We start from the raw sequence: 12,751 nt of genomic DNA on the forward strand, positions 1-12,751 counted from the left end.
CCTGGGGATTGCTTGCCGTGTAGGCGTTCCGAGTAGAGCGCTTGCTTTGGGAGTCTTGTGTCGGGCATACGAACAATGTGGCCTGCCCAACAGAGCTGGTCGAGTGTGGTCAGTGCTTTGATGCTGGGAATGTTGGCCTGACCAAGGACGCTAATGTTGGTACGTCTGTCCTCCGAGGGGATTTGCAGGATCTTGAGGAAACATCGTTGGTGGTATTTCTCCAGTGATTTGAGGTGTCTTACTGTATATGGTCCACGTCTCTGAGCCATACAAGAGGGCGGGTATCACTCAGTCCTGTAGACCATGAGCTTGGTGCCAGATTTGAGGGCCAGATCTTTGAATACTCTCTTCCTCAGGCAACCGAAGGCTGTGCTAGCGCACTGGAGGTGATGTTGAACCTCGTCGTCGATGTCTGCCCTTGCTGATAATAGGCTCCCAAGGTACGGAAAGTGGTCCATGTTGTCCAAGGTCGTGCTGTGGATTTTGATGACTGGGGGGCAGTGCTGTGTGGCGGGGTCAGGTTCGTGGAGGACCTTTGTCTAATGGATGTTTAGTGTAAGGCCCCTGCTTTCGTACACCTCAGTGAAGATGTTGACTGTGTCTTGGAGTTCAGTCTCTGAATGTGTGCAGATGCAAGCATCGTACGCGTACTGTAGTTTGACAACAAAAGTTGGGACTGTCTTGAATCTGGCCTGGAGAAGACGAAGGTTGAACAGGTTCCCACTGGTTCTGTAGTTTAGTTCCATTCCAGCGGGCAGCTTGTTGAGTGTGAGGTGGAGCACTGCAACGAGGAAGATCGAGAAGATGGTTGGTGCGATGATACAGCCCTGCTTGATCCCGGTCCGGACGTGGATTGGGTCTGTGATGGATCCATTGGTCAGGATCACGGCTTGCATGTCGTCATGGAGCAGGTGGAGGATGGTGACAAACTTTTGGGGGCAGCCGAAACGGAGGAGGACTCTCCATAGTCCCTCGCGGTTGACAGTGTCAAAGGCTTTTGTAAGATCAAAGAAGGCCATGTACAAGGGTTGATGCTGTTCCCTGCATTTCTCTTGCAGTTGTTGCGCCGTAAAGATCATGTCCGTTGTACCCTGTAGTGGACGGAATCCGCACTGTGACTCCGGGAGGAGCTCCTCAGCCACAGGGAAAAGACGGTTGAGGAGGATTCTAGCGATGACTTTCCCAGTGGCTGATAACAGGGAGATTCCTCTGTAGTTGCCGCAGTCGGACTTGTCCTCTTTTTTAAAGATGGTCATGATTACTGCATCTCTGAGATCTCCCGGCATGCTCTCCTCCTTCCAGATGAGAGAGATGAGGTCATGCATTCGTGCCACTAGTGCCTCTACACCATACTTTAGTGCCTCAGTGGGAATTCGATTAACTCCCGTAGCCTTTTTGTTCTTGAGTTGACGGATGGCGTTTTTTCTACCTCGTGCAAAGCTGGGGTTTTGCTGAGATGGTGGTGGGTAGCATGCTGCAGGATGGAGTCAAGGGTCAAAGGCAGAGTCTCAGTTAAGGAGATTTTCAAAGTGCTCCTTCCAGTGGGTTCTAACTGCCTCGGTGTCCTTGATGAGTGTCTCCCCGTTTTTGTCCAGCAGTGGGGTGGGGCCTTGGGTGCTTGGGCCATAGGTGGGCTTGACTGCAGTGAAGAATCCTCACATATCATGGCTATCGGCCAGCTGCTGAATCTCCTGTGTTTTCTCCACCCACCATCTATTCTTTAGGTCGTGGGTTTTTTGTTGGACCTCGGCCTTAAGCCGTCTGTAATGCTGCTTTGCTGCTCCCGAGTTGGGTTGTTGTTTTAGGTTCAGAAATGCCCTGCGCTTGCGATTTATTAGCTCTTGGATCTCCTGGTCATTCTCATCAATCCAGTCCTGGTGTTTCCTGGTTGAGTGACCAAGCGTCTCTTCGCAAGTACTGGTTATAGTGGCCTGGAGTGCAGAGCAAGCGCTGTGGGCATTCTGCATCTCGGGATTGTTATGTATGTTAACTGGGTTTTACCTGTCACCGGAGGGCGCGACTGTCAGAGTCCTAATGGTCACTGGCAGACACGTGCAAGCCATGTATATAATGTTGGCAGCCATGTTGTATCCTCACTTTGAGAATAAATAAACTGGTGTCAGGTCATGCCTGAACTAACTCACCATACTTATACTCGTGGAGTTATTCGATACTTAACAATGACGACGAGTTAAAAATACGAATTTTCACGCAACCATGTCTGTTGGAATTTTGGAGAGATTCGTGGAAGGGGAAGACTGGGAGGATTTCACTGATCGCCTCGCCCAGTACTTCGTAGCCAACGGATTGGAAGGAACCGATAACACAATTAAGCGCAGGGCGGTTCTCCTCACCGTTTGTGGGTCAAAAATTTATGGCCTTATCAAGAATCTACTCTCACCAACTTGACCAATGGATAAGACTTACAATGAATTCGGAAGACTTACGCTGGTTCGGAACCACTTTAAACCGAAGGAAAGCATCATCATGGCGAGGTATCATTTCTATACACACAATCGCTCCGAGGGCCAGAACATGGCGGAATTTGTCGCCAACCTGAGATGTCTCGTTGGGTCGTGCAACTTCGGAGCTGCATTGGAGGAAATGCTGCGGGACTTTTTCGTGCTTGGCATTGACCACGAAGTCAGCCTTCGAAAGCTGCTGGCTGCTGAATCTCTAGACCTGAGCATGGCCATCACAATCGCCCAGGCATGCATGTCCATGGATAAAAACTCGAAACAGATATCTTCCCAGCATCGAAACTCAACGGCAAGTACTGTGCATAAAATAATATCGTCATCAGGCAGAGCTGCACATGGCAGGGACTACTCGCCCGCATTCATGCAACCTGTAACTGCTCAAAGTCCGCCATCGGGGGTGAATCAAATCTCGCCTTGTTGGCATCGGGCCCATCAATGCCGATTCAAGCAATATGTGGGCAAAGGCTGTACAACAATGGGGCACCTTCAGCGAATGTGTCCGCAACCAAGCAAGCGTGCTGCGACATACCACATGACTGAGGATGATCGATCCAGCGTGGATCAAGCAGCACAGGCAACTCAACCCGAGGTACAGGATGAAGAAGTGTATAGTGTACATTCTTTTACCAAAAGTCCTCCGATAATGCTGGAAGTTAAATTAAATGGGGTTCCAGTATTCCTGGAATTGGACACGGGTGCGAATCAGTCAATAATGAGCCAGAGGGCTTTTGAAAAGCTGTGGGACACTAAGGCAAAAAGACCCAAACTGAACCCAATCAATGCGAAGCTAGATACCTACACCAAAGAGCTCATACCAGTCATTGGCAGCGTGGCAGTAAAGGTATTGTACGATGGAGCTGTGCATGATTTATTGTTGTGGATCATTCCAGGCAATGGCCCAATGCTGTTCGGCAGGAGTTGGCTTGAGAAAATTAAATGGAACTGGAATAATATTAAAAGCCTTATCATCAGTGGATGACACTTCGTGTGCTCAAGTGCTGAGCAAGTTTCCCTCGTTGTTCGAACCAGGCATCAGCAAATTCACGGGAGCCAAGTGCAGATCCAGCTAGGCCTGGGTGCAAGAACCATCCATCACAAGGCTCGGGCGGTTCCGTATATGATGCAGGAGAAGGTCGAGATCAAACTGGACAGACTTCAATGGGAATGAATCATATCACCAGTCGAGTTCAGCGAATGGGCCAGTTCAGTTGTCCCGGTGTTGAAAAATGATGGCACGGTCAGGATCTGCGGCGAGTCTCAATACAGGATCAGTGCCCGTTACCCAAGGCTGACGACCTGTTTGCAATGTTAGCGGGGGGGAAGTTGTTCACCAAATTGGACCTTAACTCCACTTACATGACACAGGAGCTGGTCAAATCTTCGAAAAAACTGATGTGCATCAACACGCACATAGGACTGTTTATATACCACAGATGCCCTTTCGGAATTTGCTTGGCGGCAGCCATATTTCAGAGAAACATGGAGAGTTTGCTGAAGTCCGTCCCGAGAACCGTCGTGTTCCAAGGTGACATCCGGATCACTAGCTGCAACGCCACCGAACACCTGCACAACCTGGACTCAGGCTAATACGCTCCAAGTACGTTTTCATGGCACCAGAAGTCGAATTCCTGGGGAGAAAGATTGCAGCAGACGGCATCAGGCCTACGGACTCGAAGACAAAGACCATCAAGAATGCACCCAGACCCCAGAGTGTGACGGAGCTGCGTTCATTCCTGGGTCTTCTCAACTATTTCGGTAACTTTCGACCTAGTTTGAGCACATTGCTAGAGCCCTTGCACGTTGCTGAGAAAGGGTAACGACCGGATTTGGGGCAAATCTCAAGACAGAGCCATTGAGAAGGCCAGGAACCTGCTATGTTCCAATAAATTACTAGTACACTATGACCTATGTAAGCGGTTAGTGCTGGCCTGCGACGCCTCATAATATGGGGTCGGTTGTATGCTCCGGCAAGCCACTATATCAGGCAAACTCCAACCAGTCGAATACACATCCAGAAGTCTGCCTAAGGCTGAAAGAGCCTATAGTATGGTAGAGAAAGAGGCTTTAGCATGCGTAAATGGGGTTAGGAAAATGCATCAATACCTGTTTGGGCTTCGTTTTGAGCTTGAAACAGACCACAAGCCGCTTATTTCATTGTTTTCTGAGAGGAAAGGTATAAACACCAATGCCTTGTCCCGCATCCAAAGATGGGTACTGACATCATCTGCTTATGATTATGTCATCCGCCACAGACCAGGTACTGAAAACTGTACTGATGCGCTTAGCCGGCGACCATTGCCCACAACCGGGGTGGAAATGCCACAGCCCAGACTTGCTGCTGGTCATGGATGCCTTCGAGATCGAGGGATCACCCGCCACGGCTCGCCAAATTAGGACCTGGACCAGCCAGGATCCTGTACTGTCAAGCGTAAAAAGGTGTGTCCTAAATGGAAATTGGTCTGCCATTCCCAGGGAAATGCAGGATGAAATTAAGCATTATAGCCGCCGCAAAGATGAATTGTCTCTTCAGTCTGATTGTCTGTTATGGGGTAATCGTGTTGTCATGCCAAAAAAAGGCAGGGAAACTTTTGTGCGAGATTTACACAGTATCCACCCAGGCATTGTCATGTTAAGGCCATTGACAGGTCTCACGTTTGAAGGCCCAGCATTGACTCGGACTTGAAGTCATGCGTGCATCAGTGCAACACTTGCATGCAACTGAGTAACGCACCTGTGGAGATTCCGCTGAGTCTGTGGTCAAGGATCCACATAAACTTTGTCGGCCCTTTCTCGGCAAAATATTTTTAGTGGTAGTGGATGCTTACTCCAAATGGATTGAATGCGTAATCTTGTCATCCAGCACGTCCACAGCCACTATTGAAAGCCTCCAGGCCATGTTCGCCACCCATGGCCTGCCCGACGTCCTTGTCAGCAACAACGGACCGTGTTTCACCAGTTCAGAGTTTATGACCCGTAATGGCATCAAGCATATCAGGTCTGCCCCTTTCAAACCCGCGTCTAACGGTCAAGCGGAGTGGGCTGTCCAAACCATTAAGCAGAGCCTAAAACGCGTGACTTACGGCTCCCTACAGACCCGCTTGTCCCACATTCTGCTCAGTTACTGGACGAGACCCCACTCACTCACCGGGGTCCCTCCTGCCGAGCTGTTAATGAAGTGAGGCTTCAAAACCAGGCTCTCCCTTGTACACCCGGATCTCAATGATCATGTCGAAACCAGAAGGCAACGGCAGCAACGGTACCACGATCACGCGGCCATATCACGTGATATTGCTGTTCATGAGCCTGTGTTTGTCCTGAATTATGGTCATGGTCCAAAGTGGGTTGCTGGCATGGTTTTGGCCAAGGAGGGGAACAGGGTGTTTGTAGTCAAACTGTTAAATGGCCAAAAGTGCAAGAGGCACATCGACCAAACCAAACTGCGATTCACAGACAACCCAGAACAAATTGAAGATGACATCATCAACCAACCAACACACATCCAACCATCGGTTGACCCTTGTGTCATTCATGAAGACGAGCCTACCATCCCCGACAGTCCTGTCAAACCGACTGCTCCGCAATGCAGCAATGGTCCTACTAACTCACCCAAGCTTGGGTTTGAACTGAGAAGATCAACCAGGGAGCAGAAGGCCCTGGACCGTCTCAAATTGTAAATACAACCTGTACCAAGGACTTTGGGGGGGAATGATGTTACGTATGTTAACTGGGTTTTGCCTGCCACCAGAGGGCGCGACGGTCAGAGTCCTAATGGTCACTGGCAGACACGTGCAAGCCGTGTATATAATGTTGGCAGCCATGTTGAATCCTCACTTTGCGATTAAATAAATTGGAGTAAGGTCATGCCTGAACTAGCTCACTGTACTTAGCCTCGTGGAGTTATTCGATACGTAACAGGGGTCATCAAGAGTCACCACGTTAGCAATGAGGCGGTGGCTGTATAGGGCTTTCTTAGCTGGATCGTTGAGTGCCCCGGTGTTGATTTTTTTGCGGCACTGTTTCTGCTGCTGTCGCTGCTTTGGGGCTATATTGATGTTGATGATGAAACAGATTAGGCGGTGGTCCGTCCAGCAGTTGTCAGCTCCTGTCATGGCGCGGGTGATATGCACATCCTTGCGATCCCTGGCTCGGACAATGACATAGTCGAGCAGGTGCCACTGTTTGGAGCGAGGGTGTTGCCACGATGCCTTGTACTTGTCCCTCTGGTGGAACACAGCGTTAGTGATGACAAGGTCGTGTTCTAGGCATTTTGTCAGGAGCAGGGTACCGCTGGAGTTGATTTTCCCTACCCCCTCTCTGCCGATCACGTAAAGTGAGGTTCACTGACCTGGAGCTGCATGTCCTTCGAGATGTGGAGAAACATGTTGAAGTTCTGGTAGTGAGGAGGACACTGTCCATGAAGACCATGAGCAATCAGCACAGCAGTAGGTAGCTTCAAATCTGTCAAAGGTTACATAACCTGAAAAAGACAATTGCAATGATTGTTTTCGGTAGAATTTGGCCAGAAGTCAGGGCGGGCGTATGTTGGCAAAATCAGGCACTTCATAGCAGCTAACAAGATTTTCCACCCAGAGCAGGAAGCATCCTTCAGACCATTTGCTATGTACCATGTTAAATATATATCCCATCCTGTGTGCCATAAATTACATCAACATCACTGAGGTTGTGAAAGGCAAAGCTTTCTTTTCATAGAATCAGAGAATCAGAGAAAAATTATGACACAGAAGGAGGCCATTCGACTCATCATGTCCGTGCAGGTTGAAAAAGAGCTATCTAGCCTAATTCCACCTTCCAGCTCTAGGTTTATAGCCCTGTAGATTAAGCTCTTTAAGTGCACATCCAAGTACTTTTTCAACGTGATTTTCTTTTCTTTTTTTATTTGTTCTACTGAGACTGTAAAAGCACTTGGGTCAAAATTGCTCCGAAGTGTGTTTGTGTGCACCAAAGTCGCAGATTTAAAGATGTATTTTCCATGAACTGAAAGATACACCCAGTAACTACGTATTGTGTTGTAAAACATCCAGGCTTTGAATTTCCTGTCTGGGCCCATCCCAGAAGTTAGACTTGAAAATCCGGTGCACATTCTCCTGAAATCAAGATACACCGGAATTCCCCACTAATCTAATTAGATTGCACCCAAATGTAAAAATGGACGTAAATCCACGTAAACAGTCGGGGCCCAAGCAAAGCGCCAAACTTGCATTATTTATTCCTCTTTAAATAAGAAAATAAAATGTTCAACTTCAACTACCATTCATGCAGGTTAGGCACACATGTTTAAGAACCTGTAATCGGGAAAGCTTTTCAATTTTTAATGTGACTTATACTTCTGGCATAAAAGTGTATTAAAAGGAACAGAAAATATAAGGTCTGTGAGGATAATTTATTTTAAAAAACGCATTAAAGCTTGCAACAAAACAGCAGAAAGATGACTATTTCTTGCTGCACCTGACAAGTTGGTCGAAATTTTAAGAGGGTCTCTGAGCAAGCGCAATTTAAAAAACTGATGTATGGGGCTCTGTAACTTGGGGGCATGGCTTGTTTTATAAGTGGAGATGATTTCAGGCAGAGGGATCGACAGATGGCCGTAAAAGATAGAAGAGATTTGGGCATATTGTAATGAAGTGCATCACTCATGCCCACAATTCCACTATCTTTTAAGCCACGTAATTGGTCTGTGCTCAGGTTACACGTGCCTCTGGCCGCAAATACAGAGGAAATTCAAGGCCACTCTACTTGTGTACATTTCAAAGTTTCTCGTATACAACTTGTGCTCTGCAGTACCAGGTCACACCATCAGATGGCGCTACTGTTCCTGCCATCTCTTTGACAGTACAGCTAGCAATATTTCTTCCCACCATTAACCCCTCAAGCAATTTGTTTTTTTTCCAATTGTTCATCTTTTTGACGTTCCATTATCCTCTGATTAAATACTTCAGATTTTAAGCTTATTTTAAGAAAAAAATTTTGTTTTTATAAATCACTTAATCACATCTGGATTCTACTCCCAGGTTCATAGAAACATAGAAACATAGAAAGTAGGTGCAAGAGTAGGCCATTCAGTCCTTCGAGCCTGCACCACCATTCAATATGATCATGGCAGATCATGCAACTTCAGTATCCCATTCCTGCTTTCTTTTCGTACCCCTTGATCCCTTTAGCCGTAAGGGCCTCATCTAACTCCCTTTTGAATATAATCTAACGAACTGGCCTCAACAACTTTCTGTGGTAGAGAATTCCACAGGTTCGCAATTCTCTGAGTGAAGAAGGTTCTCCTCATCTCGGTCCTAAATGGCTTACCCCTTATCCTTAGAATGTTCCTGAATGATCTCTGCTTTACCACCATCAGGGGGGAACTCTCCATTGGCTGGAGTCATACCTAGCACAAAAAAGGTGTTTGCAGGTCCCAGGACATCGCTGCAGGAGTTCCTCAGGGCAGTGTCCTAGGCCCAACCATCTTTAGCTGCTTCATCAATGACCTTCCCTCCATCATAAGGTCAGAAGTTTGTTGATGACTGCACAGTGTTCAGTTCCATTCGCAACTCCTCAAATAATGAAGCAATCCACGCCCATGTGCAGCAAGACCTGGACAACATTCAGGTTTGGGCTGATAAGTGGCACACAAGTGCCAGGCAATGACTATCTCCAACAAGCGAGAGTCAAACCACCTCCCCTTGACATTCAATGGCATTACCATCGCCGAATTCCCCCACCATCAACATCCTGGGGGTCATCATTGACCAGAAACTTAACTGGACCAACCACATAAATACTGTGGCAACAAGAGCAGGTCAGAGGCTGGGTATTCTGCGGCAAGTGTCTCACCTCCTGATGCCCTAAAGCCTTTCCAGCATCTACAAGATACAAGTCAGAAGTGTGATGGAATACTCTCCACTTGCCTGGATGAGTGCAGTTCCAACAACGCTCAAGAAACTCAACACCATCCAGGACAAAGCAGCCCACTTGATTGGCACCTCATCCACCACATTCAACATTCACTCACTGCATCACAAGCGCACTGCGGCTGCAATGTATACCATCTACAAGATATACTGCAGCAACTCGCCAAGGCTTCTTCGGCAGCACCTCCCAAACCCGTGGCCTCTACCACTTAGAAGGACAAGGGCAGCAGGCACATGGGAGCTCCCCTCCAAGAATGCACCATCCTGACTTGGAAATATATCGTCATTCCTTCATCATCGCTGGGTCAGAACCTGGAACTCCTTCCCTAACAGCACTGTGGGAGTACCTTCACCACACGGACAGCAGCGGTTCAAGGAGGCTCACCACGACCTTCTCAAGGGCAATTGGTGAAGGGCAATAAATGCCGGCCTTGCCAGCGACAGCCACATCAAGGAACGAATAATAAAATAAAAATCCTTCGAACTTCTCCATCACCTTTCACTGGAATGAGATGGGCTGGCTTCTAAGGTTCCTGCTGCTGCTCCTTATCTTGTGTGCTCCTCCCCTTCCTACAGCTCTTCCTCGAGAGCAGCTCGGTCATCTGTACAGAGACTTGTCAGTGCACAGAGGACAGGGAGGAAACCTCCCCTTGATCCTCAGGTTTCACTCCCACTGCTCCTTATTCCTCTGCTGTTCTGTCAAATCCGTTGGTCCACAGTGCTAACATTTGAGACCAATAAGTACCTCTGCTGGCCCCATGGATCAATCTCTGCTGGCTCAGTGTCAATTCTCCACGCCACCTTGGTCCTTTGATTGCACTGGACAATCTCCAGCGACGTGCCCAGTGACACTCTGTCCCTCAAGCGGCTTCTGGGTTCACTCCCTCTCAACAACCCTGTTTGAATTGAGAAATTGGTTCGTCAATGCTCCAAACTGACTACACCCTATCTACAAGTGAACTTCATCCTCCAACAGGACCTCAATCTTTAACTTAACTCTTTCATATCATCATCTCACTGTGCTCTGTTTATGATCAGAACATGTCCCTCCTGATCTCTGCTGTGCCTATGTAACCTGAATTCCCTCTGTGTCCATTCGCATGCACATTTGGTCTGGCACTCGGACCCAAGCCCATTACTTCTATCTCCCTTTCTTTTTTCTCTTGGCCCCTGTCAGTGTCTTCTCTCCTGTCTCTTTCTCTTCCTGTCACCCAGTCACACCATCTTTCATTTCTCCTCCCTAAGATACTTTGTCCTCCAAACCCTATCACAATCCATCACTGCTTCTCACCTTCTTACTGTCCTGCTGCCATCCCAAGCTTGAATCCCCTTCAATAAGCCCACAGCTTGTCTTGTCATTTTCCAAAAGGCCCATTAAAACACCCATTACTGCCACCTTATGATCAGCAACCCTATCTGTCTCATCTTTCTCCCTTAGCAACCTTCCCGCCCAGCACACTGAGCGTTAACCTCATCAACCTCTTTTCTATCTCACTCACTTCACCCACCACTGCTTCCTTGGTCTCACCTAGCGGATCAACAATCACCGCCTCCTCCACATTTCCCTCCAGAATGTCCATTCACTTGCAAACAAGGTCCTAGTGGATGATTGCATTGACATCCTGGCCTTTCACTGACTATTGGCTCAGGAGTGACAACTGCTTCTTCCTTACTGAAGCCTCCCTTCCTGGCTGTACTATCCACCATCTGCCCTGCCCCAATCATCATAATGATGGTGTCCTCCTTATCATCAAATCAAAACTTGATCTCTCCTTCTAGTCCTGTGATACCCTCTCCTCGAGCATCTCACTCCACACTTGTCACCACTTCTTTAAAAACCCCATTGTCTACCCCCCTAACCCCCACCACCTCCCCACCCCCAAACACCCAACCCAATTTCTCATTGATATCCTCCCTCCTTTCCTTTCTCAGCCTCTGAACTGTAACTTCTCATTTTGGTGATTTCAATCTCCTTCTCTGTTCTCGTTGACATCTCTCCTCTGAATTCACTGCACTCTTGTCTTCCTTAAACCTCTCCCTCCATTTCAACTCTCCTATTCATCCCTTTCACCTTGCCATCTCCTGTGCCTTCTCTATTTATGGTATAACTGCATCTTTGTTGCATTAAGGAGAGGAAATAAGGATTTGTTAAGACTGGAGCATGTGGTGGAAATAGATACAGAATTTTGTAAACAAATTAAACATACATCACAGAAAGAAGTCTTATATTTAGCCTTGACTCAGTGGTAGCATTCGTGCTTCTGAGTCAGAAATTCATGGGCCAAGCCTCATTCCAGGACTTGAGCACATAATCTAGGCTGAGGGAGTTACAGGTGCTGTCTCTTGAATGAGACATTAATCCAAAGCCCCACCTGCCCTTTCAAGTGGATGTAAAACATCCCATAGCTCTATTTGCCGAAGAACAACAAAGTTCTCCCAGTGTACTGGACAACATTTATCCCTCAACCAATGTCATTAACAACAACAACAACTTGGCTTTATATGGTACCTTTAACATAGTGAAACGTCCCAAGATGCTTCACAGGAATATTATGAGATTAAAAAATTTACACCGAGCCGCACAAGGAGAAATTAGGGCAGGTGACCAAAAGCTTGGTCAAATAGGTAGATTTTAATCAGTGTCTTGAAGGAGGAAAGCGAGGTAGAGAGGTAGAGAGGTGGAAAGGTTTCAGTATGGAATTCCAGAGCTTACGGCCTAGGCAATAGAAGGCACGGCCACCAATGGTTGAGCGATTATAATCAGGGATGCTCGAGGACAGAATTAGAGGAGTGCAGACATCTCGGGGGTGGGGGTTGTGGGGCTGGAGGAGATTTGAGATAGGGAGGGGCAATGCCATGGAGAAATTTGAAAACAAGGATGAGAATTTTGAAATCGAGGCGCTACTTAACCGGGAGCCAATGTGATGGGTGAGCGGGACTTGATGCTAATCAGAACACGGGCAGCCGAGTTTTGGATCACCTCTAGTTTACTAAGGGTTGATTGTGGGAGGCCAGCCAGGTGTGCGTTGGCATAGTCAAGTCTAGAGGTAACAAAGGCATCGATAAGGGTTTCAGCAGCGGATGAGCTGAGACAAGGCCAGAGACGGGTGATGTTACGCTGCGGATATGTGATTGAAAACCCATTTCAGGATCAAATGTGACACCAAGGTTGCGAACAGTGTGGTTCGGCCTCAGACAGATGTTGGGGAGAGGGATGGAGTCGGTGTCTAGGGAACGCAGTTAGTGGCGGGAACCGAAAACAATGGCTTTGATCTTCCCAATATTCAATTGGAGAAAATTTCTGCTCATCTGGAACTGGATGTCGGACCAGCAGTCTGACAATTTAGAGAC

At 47.7% G+C, this 12,751-nt stretch overlaps 1 protein-coding gene across 12 annotated transcripts in view; it reads right to left on the minus strand.

Moving 5' to 3' along the window:
* LOC139268494 (monocarboxylate transporter 13) overlaps positions 1-12,751 on the minus strand; it is a 78,823-nt gene that overhangs the window by 23,069 nt on the left and 43,003 nt on the right. For 4 of the 12 annotated variants that reach the window (XM_070886731.1, XM_070886730.1, XM_070886729.1 and 1 more), the window contains exon 2: positions 6,826-6,957. The exons of 7 other annotated variants lie outside the window; for them this stretch is intronic. The gene's annotated coding sequence lies outside the window, so the exon portion shown is untranslated. Of the gene's footprint in view, position 1; positions 22-6,825; positions 6,958-12,751 lie in introns of those variants that run through there. One more of the 12 variants, XM_070886736.1, reaches the window with a different exon arrangement.

The sequence above is a fragment of the Pristiophorus japonicus genome, chromosome 8 (genome assembly GCF_044704955.1).
Source record: "Pristiophorus japonicus isolate sPriJap1 chromosome 8, sPriJap1.hap1, whole genome shotgun sequence".
Classification (NCBI taxonomy): Eukaryota; Metazoa; Chordata; class Chondrichthyes; family Pristiophoridae; genus Pristiophorus; species Pristiophorus japonicus.